The sequence below is a fragment of the Cervus canadensis genome, chromosome 11, assembly GCF_019320065.1.
Source record: "Cervus canadensis isolate Bull #8, Minnesota chromosome 11, ASM1932006v1, whole genome shotgun sequence".
Taxonomy (NCBI): Eukaryota; Metazoa; Chordata; class Mammalia; order Artiodactyla; family Cervidae; genus Cervus; species Cervus canadensis.
In genome coordinates this window covers 2119171-2132239 of record NC_057396.1, presented here as the reverse complement: position 1 = coordinate 2132239, position 13069 = coordinate 2119171, and the positions used below count along the sequence as shown (strand labels likewise).

Genomic DNA, 13069 nt, shown 5'->3' with positions numbered 1-13069 from the left:
TATAGATCAAGTTGTAAATTTCTTACGGCTATAACAAAAGGAAGTGGGACACAGGCCTATATAATATGAGTGATTATAGCGAAAGAAATAGTTACTATGACCACGACTAGTCTCTGTGAAATCTCTGGTCGGAGTCCCAAGTTCTTGGGTGCTGGCAGCAAGTTTCCATATGTTTTATATGTCTCTAGTTCAGGCCCAATTTGTTTACTGAGGATGATGATTCGAGGAGGAGGAGGATGTCAGCCAAGAAGTCCTTTCTCATGGTAATGTTTCAACGTTGTGTTAGTAACCTTTTACATAATGTTTTTTGTTCTTTCCCTCTTTCCCTAAAGTTTCAGTAGTAAACATGGTTCACAGACAGGAAAAGGGCAGCAATGTCCGAAAGTCTTCTTTTGGAGGCAGGACGAAAGCACAGGTTTATAGACCGACATTTATGCATAATTTTGCTGGGCCCATGCACAAAGGAAAGACTTCATAACCTAAAGAAATGTTAATTAGTTTTCCCTCCTCCCCAGGGTGTGAGGGTTCCAGGGAGAGGGCAGGGTGGAGGCATTGGTTGTTATGCTGGGTCTTTTCTCCGTCCATTTTATGACATGAAATAAAAGGGGGTTGGGTAAGTAAATTAGTTAATCCAGCTTGAGTGGGCGGGGGGCGGTCACAGGCCAACGGAGCATAGCGATAAGGTTTCAGGACTCTGAGGCATTCCCTGTTGAGAAATCAGATTCTTAACTTGACTAGTGAGGGTTTTTATTTGTCCCCAAGTGGGGAGATCATAGGGTTGATGTCGCTGAGGGCGGTGCTTTCTGGAGATCTTTAGAGCAGCCATGGCCTGTATTGGAACTTCTTCCTCCTGGGGTTTTTGTTGTTTCTATTTTGAATGTCGGGGGCCCCCTTGGGTTGAATTTTCTGAGGAAAAAGTTTGTTGGACCCACCTGGGGAAATACAAGCATATTCCTTTACCCATAAGATTAATTTCTCAAATTTCTATTGTTTATTGAACCCGTCTTGGTCCCAAATGGGCAGAGGAAGAGAAGTGTCCTTCAATTCCTCGAAGTTTTTCTTCTCTTGTTAAAATATTTCCCTGTGGTAGGTTTAAAAAATTTAAAACAAATAAAGCTGTATTAACAATAATTATGGGTTTAGAAAATATCTTATGTTGGAATCTAGTAAAGTCTGCTTTAGATAAGGAAGACAGTAGTGTACCTGTGTATTCCCCCTTCTTTAATTTTTTTATTTGTAACTTTAGTGTGTGATGTGTTTGTTTGACTATGTCTCATGTCTGTGGATTATAAGGAATATTTGTAATATGTTTAATAGAAAAAGATTGTAAAAATTATTTAAAGTATCTAGAAATATAGGCAGGGCCAGTGTCTGTTTTAATAGAACTAGGAGTTTATGGTGGAGGTTTTTATATCTTTTAATACAAAAACTGAATATTTAGAATCAGAGACTAGATTAATGGGGTAAGGATATAGGCAAATAACTTGAATAAGAACATATAATTTATTTTGTTGAGCAGAATGAAATTTAGTGTAAAGGCAGGTTTCTAAGCAAATACAGTTTCATTAACATAGCTTAAGAGAACATTTGCATGAGTAAAACATACGGGTTTGTCAAATCTGTTTTGAGTTTTAGGCAGAACCAACTTGAAGACAGAGTCTGGGGTAAATGTATAGCACATTAACATAGCTTAAGACAAACATTTTCATAAGAAAAATGCATTGGTTAACTCAGGGTTTGAGAAAAGTTAAGTTCAAGTGAAACCAGGTGTCATTATGGCAACACAGTATTTCAAGAGAAACCTCTTTTTAAATTTGTATAGAGAAGAAATATATATATATATATCTAGTTTTTTTTTTTTTTTTCTTTTTTTCCTGCTGTTTAAGAGAGAGAAAAATGTCTGACACTTGCAGCCTATTTTTTCCATTTGGAGACCCCTGTCTTTTTTGTCTGTTAAGTCAAACTAGATCGGTCAATAAAAGACTGAAGGTTTGTGGGGGCAGGGGCCCAAAAAATCTAGTAGATATTCTAGAGGGGACTGCTTGACGGTAAAGGAGTTTAGGGCTGGTATAATCGAGGGCAGCACTGCTGGATGTTGAGGGTTTGAGGGAAAAGATGGAATTTGTCCCTGGTTTTTGTTGAAGGGGACCTGGGAGGTCTCTTGCTTGGAGTTTCCCGGAATAGGTTTTGTTTTGTTTTTTTTTTTTTAATATCAAATTTAGATTTCTACTCTTTGGCCCAATGCATTTTTCTATGGCAGTAAGGGCAGATTTTTGGAGGTTTTTTAAAAGTTTTTTTAGGGCAGCCTCTTTTTAAATGATACTTATCTCTACATGTAAAACATCTATTATTTTCTTGTTTTTAAGGCAGCAACCATTGTTTCAGCTAGCATTTGTATCTTTTGAGTTTTTGATTCTATATTGTGACAAGCCTTCAAATAATCAAAAATAGTCTCTGTATCACGAATTGGGGCTATAGACCTTTGACATTCCTGATTTGTATTTTTATAAGCAAGTAATTTTTTTAGTTGCCTTTTAGCTTCTTCTTCAATTGCTGTACAGAAATAGCAGTTTCTAATCTAGCTAAGAAATCGGCATACTTTTCATTAGGTCCCTGTAATATTTTAGTGTAGCTACCTGTAAGCTCCCCTTGAGGAGTAATTCAATCCCAAGCTTCAAGGGCCACTGTTTTTAATTGATCATGTAACAAAGGAGGGCGTCGTATTTGAGCTTTTATAGCGTCAAATTGTCTGGTGCCAGTTAACATTTCAAAAGTAATTTGGTTTTGCCTGAACATTTTTGTTAGCATGATCTCTGGCTGTATCTTGAAACCACATTGTCCATTGAAGATACTCTCCTGGTTTAAGGAGAGCTTTTATTAAAATTTGCCAATCATAGGGAATAAAGTTTCCAATAGAAGATGCCAGAACATTTAGAATCTCTCTAGTAAAAGCTGAATGTGGCCCATACAAAGTTATGGCCCTTTTCACTTGTTGTATGTGAAAAAGGTTAATACCTTCATATTGAGGTGTTATTTGCCCCTGAGCATCAACATTTTTTTAAAACTGGAAAGGCGGAGAAACCTTCAGCTTCAGAGACTTGCAATTGCAAAGCCAGCAACTCAGAGAGCCTCTGTTGGGAAGCAGGTAGATTATTGTTATTCAGAAAGGTGTTGTCAGTTTTAATGTTAAAAGGTGTCTTAGGGGAGTCTTTGTCAAAATGATCAGGTTTTATTGAGGGAGAGACTTTGGGATATGTGCCCTCTGGCAGGGGAGGAGCACTTGGAGCAACCGGCGAAGGGTTAGTAGGAAAATCTTGAAGTATCTTTTGTTGTTCTAATTGGGCCTTTTGTAAGGTATCATCATCTAATTTATATTCATGTAATAAGTGTTCTGCCTGTTGCCAATATCAGGAGGGCTAGAATTACCTTGAAATGGCAGAATCACAGTTTCAATGAGAGCCCATAGGGGCCAGAAGTCTATCAGAACTACCTTTATTAGGGAACCAAGGGTTACATTCAACCACTGTCTGAAGGCAAGCCTCTACTCTCTGGCAAGAAACCGAAAATCCCTGAACTTTAAATAAGTGCTAAAGTAAAGTAGAAAAGTGAGGGGCTTTCCAGCTGATTTACCCATGTCTTAGTACTTACCGGCCTCAATAGGCCCTGGGGGTCACTCCGTTCGAAGTCACGTGTACCAGAGTCCCTGTTCGGGCGCCACTTCTTGGTCCTTTAATGGACCGGAACCTGGTGGTTCTAAGAGTAAGAGAGAGAAAGAGGCTGACATCCCCTGGTTTACACGGAAAGCCAATAGAGTCCTGTTCTTAGGGCTCGCGCTGCTGCACATCTAAAGCATACCTAATGCTGCACAGATAATCAGCTGTTGATAAAGATGTAGTGAATCCCATAGCTCTCTAGGATCCTTCTGCCTTTCCAAGGCCTCTTTTTCTCCCATGATTTAACAGAACAACATCCCTTATAAAGCAGAAGTCTTGGCTTACTACTCTGGAAGGCATGTCGTTTCAAGTTGCAATGCTATTGTCTGGAAAATTTATGGAAGCAACTGAAACTCTTCCTAAAATATTTGATTATATGCTGCATATAGGAGCTTCTTTGATGGCTCAATGGGAAAGAATCCTCCTGCAATGCAGGAGACCCAGGTTTGATCCCTGGGCTGGGAAGATCCCCTGGAGGAGGGCATGGCAACCCACTCAGGTTATTCTTGTCTGGAGAATGCCATGGACAGAGGCGCCTGGCAAGCTACAGCCCATGGGGTCACAAACAGTTGGATACCACTGAAGTGAGTGAGCATGCATGCTGATGTGTGTGCTGCATGTAGTTATACGTGCTCATTTGTCACTGGCCAGAAAACAGTACATAGATTCTAATAAAGAAGCATAGTCACATTTTTCAATATCATATATGAAGTGATACATTTTTATGTAAGTAAAGCAAAGGATAATTTCCATTCAGTTCAGTTCAGTTGTTCAGTTGCGTCTGACTCTTTGCATCCCCGGGGACTGCAGCATGCCAGGCTTACCTGTCTATCACCAACTCCCAGAGTTTGCTCAAACTCATGTCCATCAAGTGCATGATGCCATACAAACATCTCATCCTCTCTCATCCCCTTCTCCCACCTTCAATCTTTCCAAGCAGTAGGCTCTTTTCCAATGAGTTAGTTCTTCCCATCAGGTGGCCAAACTATTGGAGTTTCAGCTTCAGCATCAGTCCTTCCAATGAATATTCAGGACTGATTTCCTTTAGGATTGATTGGTTTGATCTCCTTACAGTCCAAGGGACTCAAAAGAGTCTTCTCCAGCACCATAGTTCAAAAGCATCAATTCTTTGGCACTCAGCTTTCTTTATAGTCAAACTCTCACATCCACACATGACTTCTGGAAAAAAACCATAACTTTGACTAGACAGACTTTTGTTGGCAAAGTAATGTCTCTGCTTTTTAATGCAGTGTCTAGCTTGGTCATAGATTTTCTTCCAAGGACCAAGTGTCTTTTAATTTCATGGCTGCAGTCACCATCTTCAGTGATTTTTAACCCCCCAAAAATATAGTCTCTCACTGTTTCCATTGTTTCCCATCTATTTTCCATGAAATGATGGGACCAGATGCCATGATCTTATTTTTCTGAATGTTGAATTTTAAGCCAACTTTTTCACTCTCCACTTTCATTTTCATCAAGAGACTCTTTAGTTCTTCATCACTTTCTGATAAAAGGGTGGTGTCATCTGTATATCTGAGGTTTTTGATATTTTTCCTGGAAATCTTGATTCCAGCTTGTGCTTCTTCCAGCCCAGAGTTTTGCATGATGTGTTTTGCATATAAGTTAAATAATCAGGGAACGATATACAGCCAGCCTTGATGTACTCCTGTCCCAATTTGGAACCAGTCTGTTGTTCCATGTCTGGTTCTAACTGTTGCTTCTTAACCTGAATACAGATTTCTTAGGAGGCAGGTAAGGTGGTCTGGAATTCCCATCTCTTTCAGAATTTCCCACAGTTTGTTGTGATCCACACAATCAAAGGCTTTGGCATAGTCAATAAAGCAGAAGTAGATGTTTTTCTGGAACTCTCATTTTTCTATGATCCAACGGATGTTGGCAATTTGATCTCTGGTTCCTCTGCCTTTTCTAAATCCAGCTTGAACATCTGGGAGTTATTTCATGTACTGTTGAGGTCTGGCTTGGAGAATTTTGAACATTACTCTGCCAGTGTGTGAGATGAGTACAAATATGTGGTAGTTTGAAGATTATTTTGCACTGCCTTTCTTTGGGATTAGAATGAAAACTGACTTTTTCCAGTCCTGTCGCCACTGATGAGTTTTCTAAATTTGCTGGCATATTGAGTGCAGTACTTTAACATCATCATCTCTTAGGATTTGAAATAGCTCAAATGGAATTCCATTACCTCCGCTAGCTTTGTTCGTCATAGTGATGCTTCCTAAGGCCCACTTGACTTCACACTCCAGGATGTCTGGCTGTAGGTGAGTGATCATACCATCATGGTTATCTGAGCCATGACAATCTTTGTTTTTGTTTTTGTTTTTTATATATTTATTCTATATATCCCTGCCACTTTTTCTTAATATCTTCTGCTTCTGTTAGATCCATACCATTTCTGTCATTTATTAGTGATAAAGGATATTAGGGTAGCCTATCCCTTCTCCAGCAGATCTTCCTGACCCAGGAATTGAACCAGGGTCTCCTGCATTGCAAGAAGATTCTTTACCAACTGAGCTATCAGGGAAGCCCAATGATTTCCATTATTTAGAAGCAAAAAATAAGATTTTTCTTTTTTTTTTTAAGTCAAGATGATATTTATTAGCTATGCTAGTTAGCACTTCTGGTTTTTAGCACCTTTATTTGTTAAGTTGGAAAAAATAATTCATATCTTATGGGCTATGTGAGAACAGGAAAAAAAATATCAGTACATCTATCAAATAGTAGGTAATAAAGATAATTTCTAATATTTTTATGTCATTTGGTTATTAAACCTACTGTCATTCTGTCAATTTAGTACAGCAGATTTTTCAAATGTAATATTTAAGCATAGCATACATAATTTTCACAAACTATTAAACATGTTACCCAGTACCCAGGATAAGAAACATAACAGTGCTGTCATCCTGGAAAGTTCCCCCACCCATGTTCTAATCGTAAATCACATCCTTCACAAGGATGCTCCCATCATGGTTTGTAATATATTGATGAATTTTGACTGTTTTTGAACTTGATAACTACTTCCTAAATCCTCAAATCTGTCAGCATGTTACATGACCAATAGGACTTTGCAGATATGATTTAAGTTAAGAATTTGAGATGGAGGAAGTGACCTAGGTTATTTAGATCGGCCCAATTGATCACAAATATTTAAAAGCAAATAAACTTTCCTTGCTACTGTGGATGAGAAAGAGTGAAATAGAGGAAGAAAATCAGAGACATAGAGAAGAGGATACACAAATAGAGACAGAAATACAGGCAGAGCGAGAGACAGAGAGATGGCAGAAAGACAAAGAGAGAGATTCAATGGGGGGAGAAGGGTGAGGAACATTCCTGGCATTAATAATTCAGGTCTTCACCATGACATGAGGAATGCAGGGAATTTTTAGAAGCTGGGAATGGTTTCAGAAGGAAGTCTCATGTGGAGTGTGCAGAAAGGAACATAACTGCTTTAGTTTAGCCCAATGAGAGCTGATGAGGTTTTGATTTAAAAAACTGTAAGATAACAAATTCTTGCTGTTTTAAGTCACAGAATTTATGACAATTTGTTACAGCATCAATAGGAAACAATACAGTTATATTTCTATGGCTGGAATTGCTGAGTTATAGAGTCAGCTTATGCTTGAGTTTATTGGAAACTGTCAAAGAACTTCCAAGGCTGTTTTACCAGTCTATACTTCTACTAAGATTACATGAGAATTCTAATTCCTACACATCTTCCTCAATATTTGGAACTTTCTTTTGTCATTTCCATTCTTCTAGTAAAATTGTGTATACTGTGATTCTATTCTGCATTTCTCAAATAATAAGTGAAGTCAAATACTTTTCGTGTTTATGGGGCAAGTAGACTGTTATCTAGTGATGTGACTGGCAAGTCTCTTACCTATTTTTCAATGCATTTCCTTACCTAATCCTGAGAGGTTGTTTTTCTGTTTGTTTGTTTTGTTTTTAAATATACTAGAGTATATGAGTCATAATATGAGTCATCTCTCAGACATAGTATCATCAATATTGTCACATCTTCTTATAATCTGTCAATTTTTCTTCTACTATCTTACTGGTTGGTGAAGACAAAACAAAAATGAATATGCTCTTAGCCTCTTTCTGTATTATTTAAGGAAGCTTTTGCTATTCCAAGATCATTAAGGTTTTCTCCTATGATTTTTTTTTCAATCTTTTATTTTTTGCCATTTATATTTAATGCAATCTGTCCTTAAGACAAAAGTTTTAAATCTGTTACAAATGACAAAGTGAGGTATGGAGATTTAAACATTAAATAGAAAATGAAAGAAGAGATTAAATTGTGTTCTTCTGCTGTGCTTATCTACAAACACTGCTTTATCTACTGACCTTGTTAAGTCTTCCCTGATAACTCCAAAGTTGAATGGATCTTTCCCTTTCTCAGCCCCAACATTTCTCAATTCCACTCATGAGGTATACTTTTTAACAATTGTAGATATTGCATGTATTTGTATGTGTTACCTTCCCTCCTGGATTTTAGACTCTGTGATCAATGGCTGCTTAATCATACATCTCTATGGGATTCACATAATTAGCCCAACTTAGAACTGGTGGTATTTATTCCATGCTTGCTAAAATAAAGGAAAATAACCATTAATTTCTCTGCTTTACACATATAGTTCACATGGCAACAGTACTTCCTATATGACTCAAAAAAATCATGAAAACCTTATTACAAATAACAAACTTCTGGCATAAAAAAAAAGGTCTGAGAAGACAAAAATCTTTTTCATGGAAATACATTTTATTTTATTTCTAAAATTTATTTATTTATTTTTGGCTGTGCTGGATCTTCATTGCTGCCTGTGAGCTTTCTCTAGTGAGCAAGTGAGCAAGGGCTACTCTCTAGTTGTGTGCAGATTTCTCATACGATGGCTTCTCTTGTTGAGGAAAATGGGCTCTAGGGCACATGGACTTCAGTAGTTGGGCTCCACAGTTGTAGCTTGAGGGCTCTAGAGCACAGGCTTAGCAGTTGTGGTACACAAAAGCTTGTTGCCCTGCAGCATGTGGAATCTTCCCAGACCAGAGGTCGAACCCTTGTCCCTTGTGTTGACAGGCAGATTCATAACCAATAGACCTCAAGGGAAGTCTGGAAATGCATTTTATTTTAAATATAGCTGTCTATACATGTCAATCCCCAAATCCCAGTTTAGCCCTCCCGCCAACTCTTCCCCTTTGGTAACCATAAGTTTGTTCTCTAAAGATACTGATCATAACAGATCATTCACTTTAGAGATGCAATGAGAGACAAGCAAGGAACAGGAATCACAGTGACCAATAGAACTATTATATAATTGACTTCTTTAAGCTCTAAGGCCATCAGACCAAATCAAAGTAGTGCATATATTCAGCCTCCTCTATGTCTCACATACACAAAATTTTCAAGATGGTATATATCTCAGAACCTCACTTGGGGCCCAGATTTTGTCACACATGACAAGAAAATATATCAATCATGTGGATAGTAGCTACTTAAATGACAAAACAGTACTTTATTAGCACTAATTTTTGACTATTCAATACCTGGTCAGTAACACATAGTTGCATTCCAGTTAGTGGTGGCTAAGAAAGTGGGCACTCTAACCTAAAGTAACCAAAATTTAGAATTCACTTCTTATATAAACAAAGTTTTTTTTTGTTGTTGTTGTTCCACTTTTTGGCCTTCTACCTCAAAATACTCCTACTTTTGGACAATTGTCAAGAATATTTGTGTTCTTGGAGTTTTGCATAGGAAGTTATGGACAATTAAAAAGATCCATTCCCATTCTCTAAGAGTAAAATGCTATCTCATGTCCTTCTTTAGTTATATCAGGAGCATTTTTTAGCACTTAGAAAAAGTTGTGCTGTTAAGATAAAGTGTGATTGTAACATATTTGAATAAATTAGAAGAACATATGTATCTTAGGAGAAATTGACAGAAGTGCTTGAAACACAGAGAGCTACACTATTGTTTTTTAAATGCATGTTAGAAGATTTCATTACAAGGCAAGATCAAGTTTGATTTTTATCTAATGAACCTGAACTTTCTGCCAATATGAGTCATTTCAGAAGCACACCTGAGTTCACAGAGTACAACCACATCAGTTTCTGATAGATTAGTAGGCAATGAGAGTACTCAGCCTTGATTAAGCTGGGAGATTGCAAATTCTGATCTTGATATCAAACTCTGTCTTTTATAGGAAAATCATTCTACTCTAAACAAGGATGAGATAGTATTTTAACTAAGTGATCAAAACAGCTAATTTACAGCTAAAGCTTAATATATACCATGAAGAATCTATTTTATATTTTTACTTTCAAAAATATCTCCGAAGCAATGTTTTTCAAAGTGGTTTACTTAGTTTTGAGAAGTGGTTTTCATATCTTAAAAAAGTAAAAAACTGGATTCAAGATTCATTTTATCCTAAAGACATCATAAATCTTTAGTATTTATCCTAGTCTGGACAACAATTTTGATTTTTCACTGGAATTTTTGTTGAGACATTTTTTAGCTGTCATAACCATAGAAGACTGATAATTCTTTGTAACTAAGTCCAATACATGTTAATTTGTCCAACCCTTGAGAACAAAGTGTTACTCTCTAGTCAAGAAGAAGGCAAATGGGAAACATTGGAAGAACTTTTTATTAGTAGTGATTATTATTATTATTATTGTTTTTAATTTCAAGCATGAGCTCAAAAAGGAGTCATTGTGACTGACTTATGATTACTTTCTGTAAAAGTCTGTATCTTACTCATTTTTGTCTCCACAAGACTCAACACAGCATCTACCATCTGAGCAGAAACTGAAAAAAAAAAAGAAAAGAAAAATGCTTCTAAGATATTTTTGCACTGTGAATGCCTAGAAGCTTAGATGCTTATCTAAGACCTACTTTATTCTATTTTCATTACATTTAAAATTTGTAGTTGTGGAAAGAAAACAGTACCCATGGATTACAGTACCTACAGCCCAGTAGGGCTATGGTGCTTACACCACCTACCCCACTCTTGGATATGCACAGACCACTCAGGCATATTGGACCATATGGACAGCCCACTAATGTCACTTATACCCAGGCTCAGATCAATGCAACCTATGGGCAGACCACATATGCAGCTTCCTATGGGGAGCCTCCCAATGGATATTCTACTTGAACTGCACCCCCAACAAGTGTACTATTAGCCTGTCCAGTACATGGTACTGCTGCTTATGATACAACCACTGCTACAGATATTACCAACCAGGCCTCTTATGCAGCTTAGTCTGCATATGACACTCAGCTTGCTCAGCTATAGACAGCAGAGTAGCTACTATGGTCAACAAAGCAACTATGAGCAGTGGACACCTACTAGTTACACTCCATCCCCCAACTGAATGCTATAGCCAGGTTCCAAGGCAATATAGGCAAGAAAACAGCAGCTACGGCAACAGAGTTCATTCCCACAGGACCACTCCAAGAGTACTCCACTCCCGCTTACAAGCAGGAGTCTGGAGGATGTTCCTGACCAGAAGAGAATGGGAGAATAAGTGACCTGGTTAACCTGGGCAGAGGAAAAGGGAGATTTTATTGTGGAAGTATGAGCAGAGGTGGGCAGAGGGAAAGATGAGGCAGAATGGTTGCTAGAGAGTGAGGTGGCTTCAATAAGCTTGGTGGACCCATGGATGAAGGACAAGATCTTGATTTAGGCCTACCGCAGGTCCAGATGAAGACTCTGGAAACAGTGAACTTTATGTGCAAGGGCAGATTAAATGCCAGTGTGACATTAGACGACCTGGCAGACTTCTTTAAGCAGTGCGCAGCTATTAAAATTAAGGAGTGGACAACACATAATCCATATCTACTTGGACAAAGAAACAGGAAAACCCGAAGACCATGATGCTACAGTGTCCTATGAAGATATGCTAAAACTTCTGTAGAGTGGTTTGATGGGGGAGATTTTCAAGAGTCTCTCTTGCAAAGAAGAAGCTTCCAATGAACAGCATGTGGGAAGGAATGACACACCATGAGGACAGAGGGACACCACTACCTCCTGAGGAGGTCCAGGGGCCATGGAGGTCCTGAAGGACCCATGGATCACATGGAAGGTCATGGAGGGGACAAAGAGCCCTCCCACATAAAAGGCCCTGGGGTTCCCAAGGGAACCCATCTTGAGGAGGAAACTGGAAGTGCCCTGATTCAGGGCGTGGAAGACAGAACTTCATCCAGAGTGCAACTAGTCTAAGGCCCCAAAACCTGAAGGCTTCCTCCCGCCATCTTTCCAACTCCTAGGCAGTGGCTGTGGCAGAGGTGGCTCTGGTGGTTGGTGGGAAAGAAAAAGTGACCTCATGGACCCTGGTGGTTCCAGTTCAGTTCAGTTCAGTCACTAAATCGTGTCTGACTCTTTGCGACCCATGGACTGCAGCAGGCTAGGCCAACCTGTCCATCACCAACTTGCAGAATTTACTCAAATTCACATCCATTGAGTTGGTGATGCCATCTAACCATCCCATCTTCTGTTGTCCCCTTCTACTCCTGCATTCAAACTTTCCCAGCATCAGAGTCTTTTCAAATGAGTCAGTTCTTCACATCAGGTGGCCAAAGTATTGGAGTTTCAGCTTCAGCATCAGTCCTTCCAATGAACACCCAGGGCTGATCTCCTTTAGGATGGACTGGTGGATCTCCTTGCAGTCCAAGGGACTCTCAAGAGTCTTCTCCAACACCACAGCTTAAAAGCATCAATTCTCCAGCATTCAGCTTTCTTTATAGTCCAATTCCTACATCCACACATGACCACTGGAAAAACCATAGCCTTGACTAGATGGACCATTGTGGACAAAGCAATGTATCTTCTTTTTAATATGCTATCTAAGTTGGTCATAACTTTCCTCCCAAGGAGTAAGCATCTTTTAATTTCATGGCTGCAATCACCATTTGCAGTGACCTCTTAGCTTCATCCAGTTGGACCAGAATAGGCAACTTACATAAGCAAGGTTAACTGAAAGCTGGTCAGCAACTTGTGATGTGACTATTGATTTGGATTATTGGTAGTCACATTCATAGACATTTAAAGTAGGAATGTCTTGAGATAGTAAGTTTAACTTACTTTCCAAGTTCAATTAATCACTGTCTCAGGATGAAATAGATAATTCCCTCAAGTTAGAATTATTCAAGGAGGATTTACTAGAGTCAGAGAGATGTGTGCAAGGTTTGAGTGAGACAAAGAGGATATCTTTGGCAGAAGAGAGGATAACTGGAGAGTTTAGGGAAGTGAGAATAGAATAAAATGACTAGAGCATAGGGCACAGTGAAAAATGTAAGGGAATGAGTCTCAAAAGTTTTCATAAGTATGGTAATGTGAGAC

General features: G+C 38.6%; 1 pseudogene; it reads left to right on the top strand.

The window, feature by feature from the left end:
- The first annotated feature begins 96 nt into the window (after positions 1–96).
- Positions 97–11790, top strand: LOC122450000 (annotated as a pseudogene).
- Positions 11791–13069: the final 1279 nt, after the last annotated feature.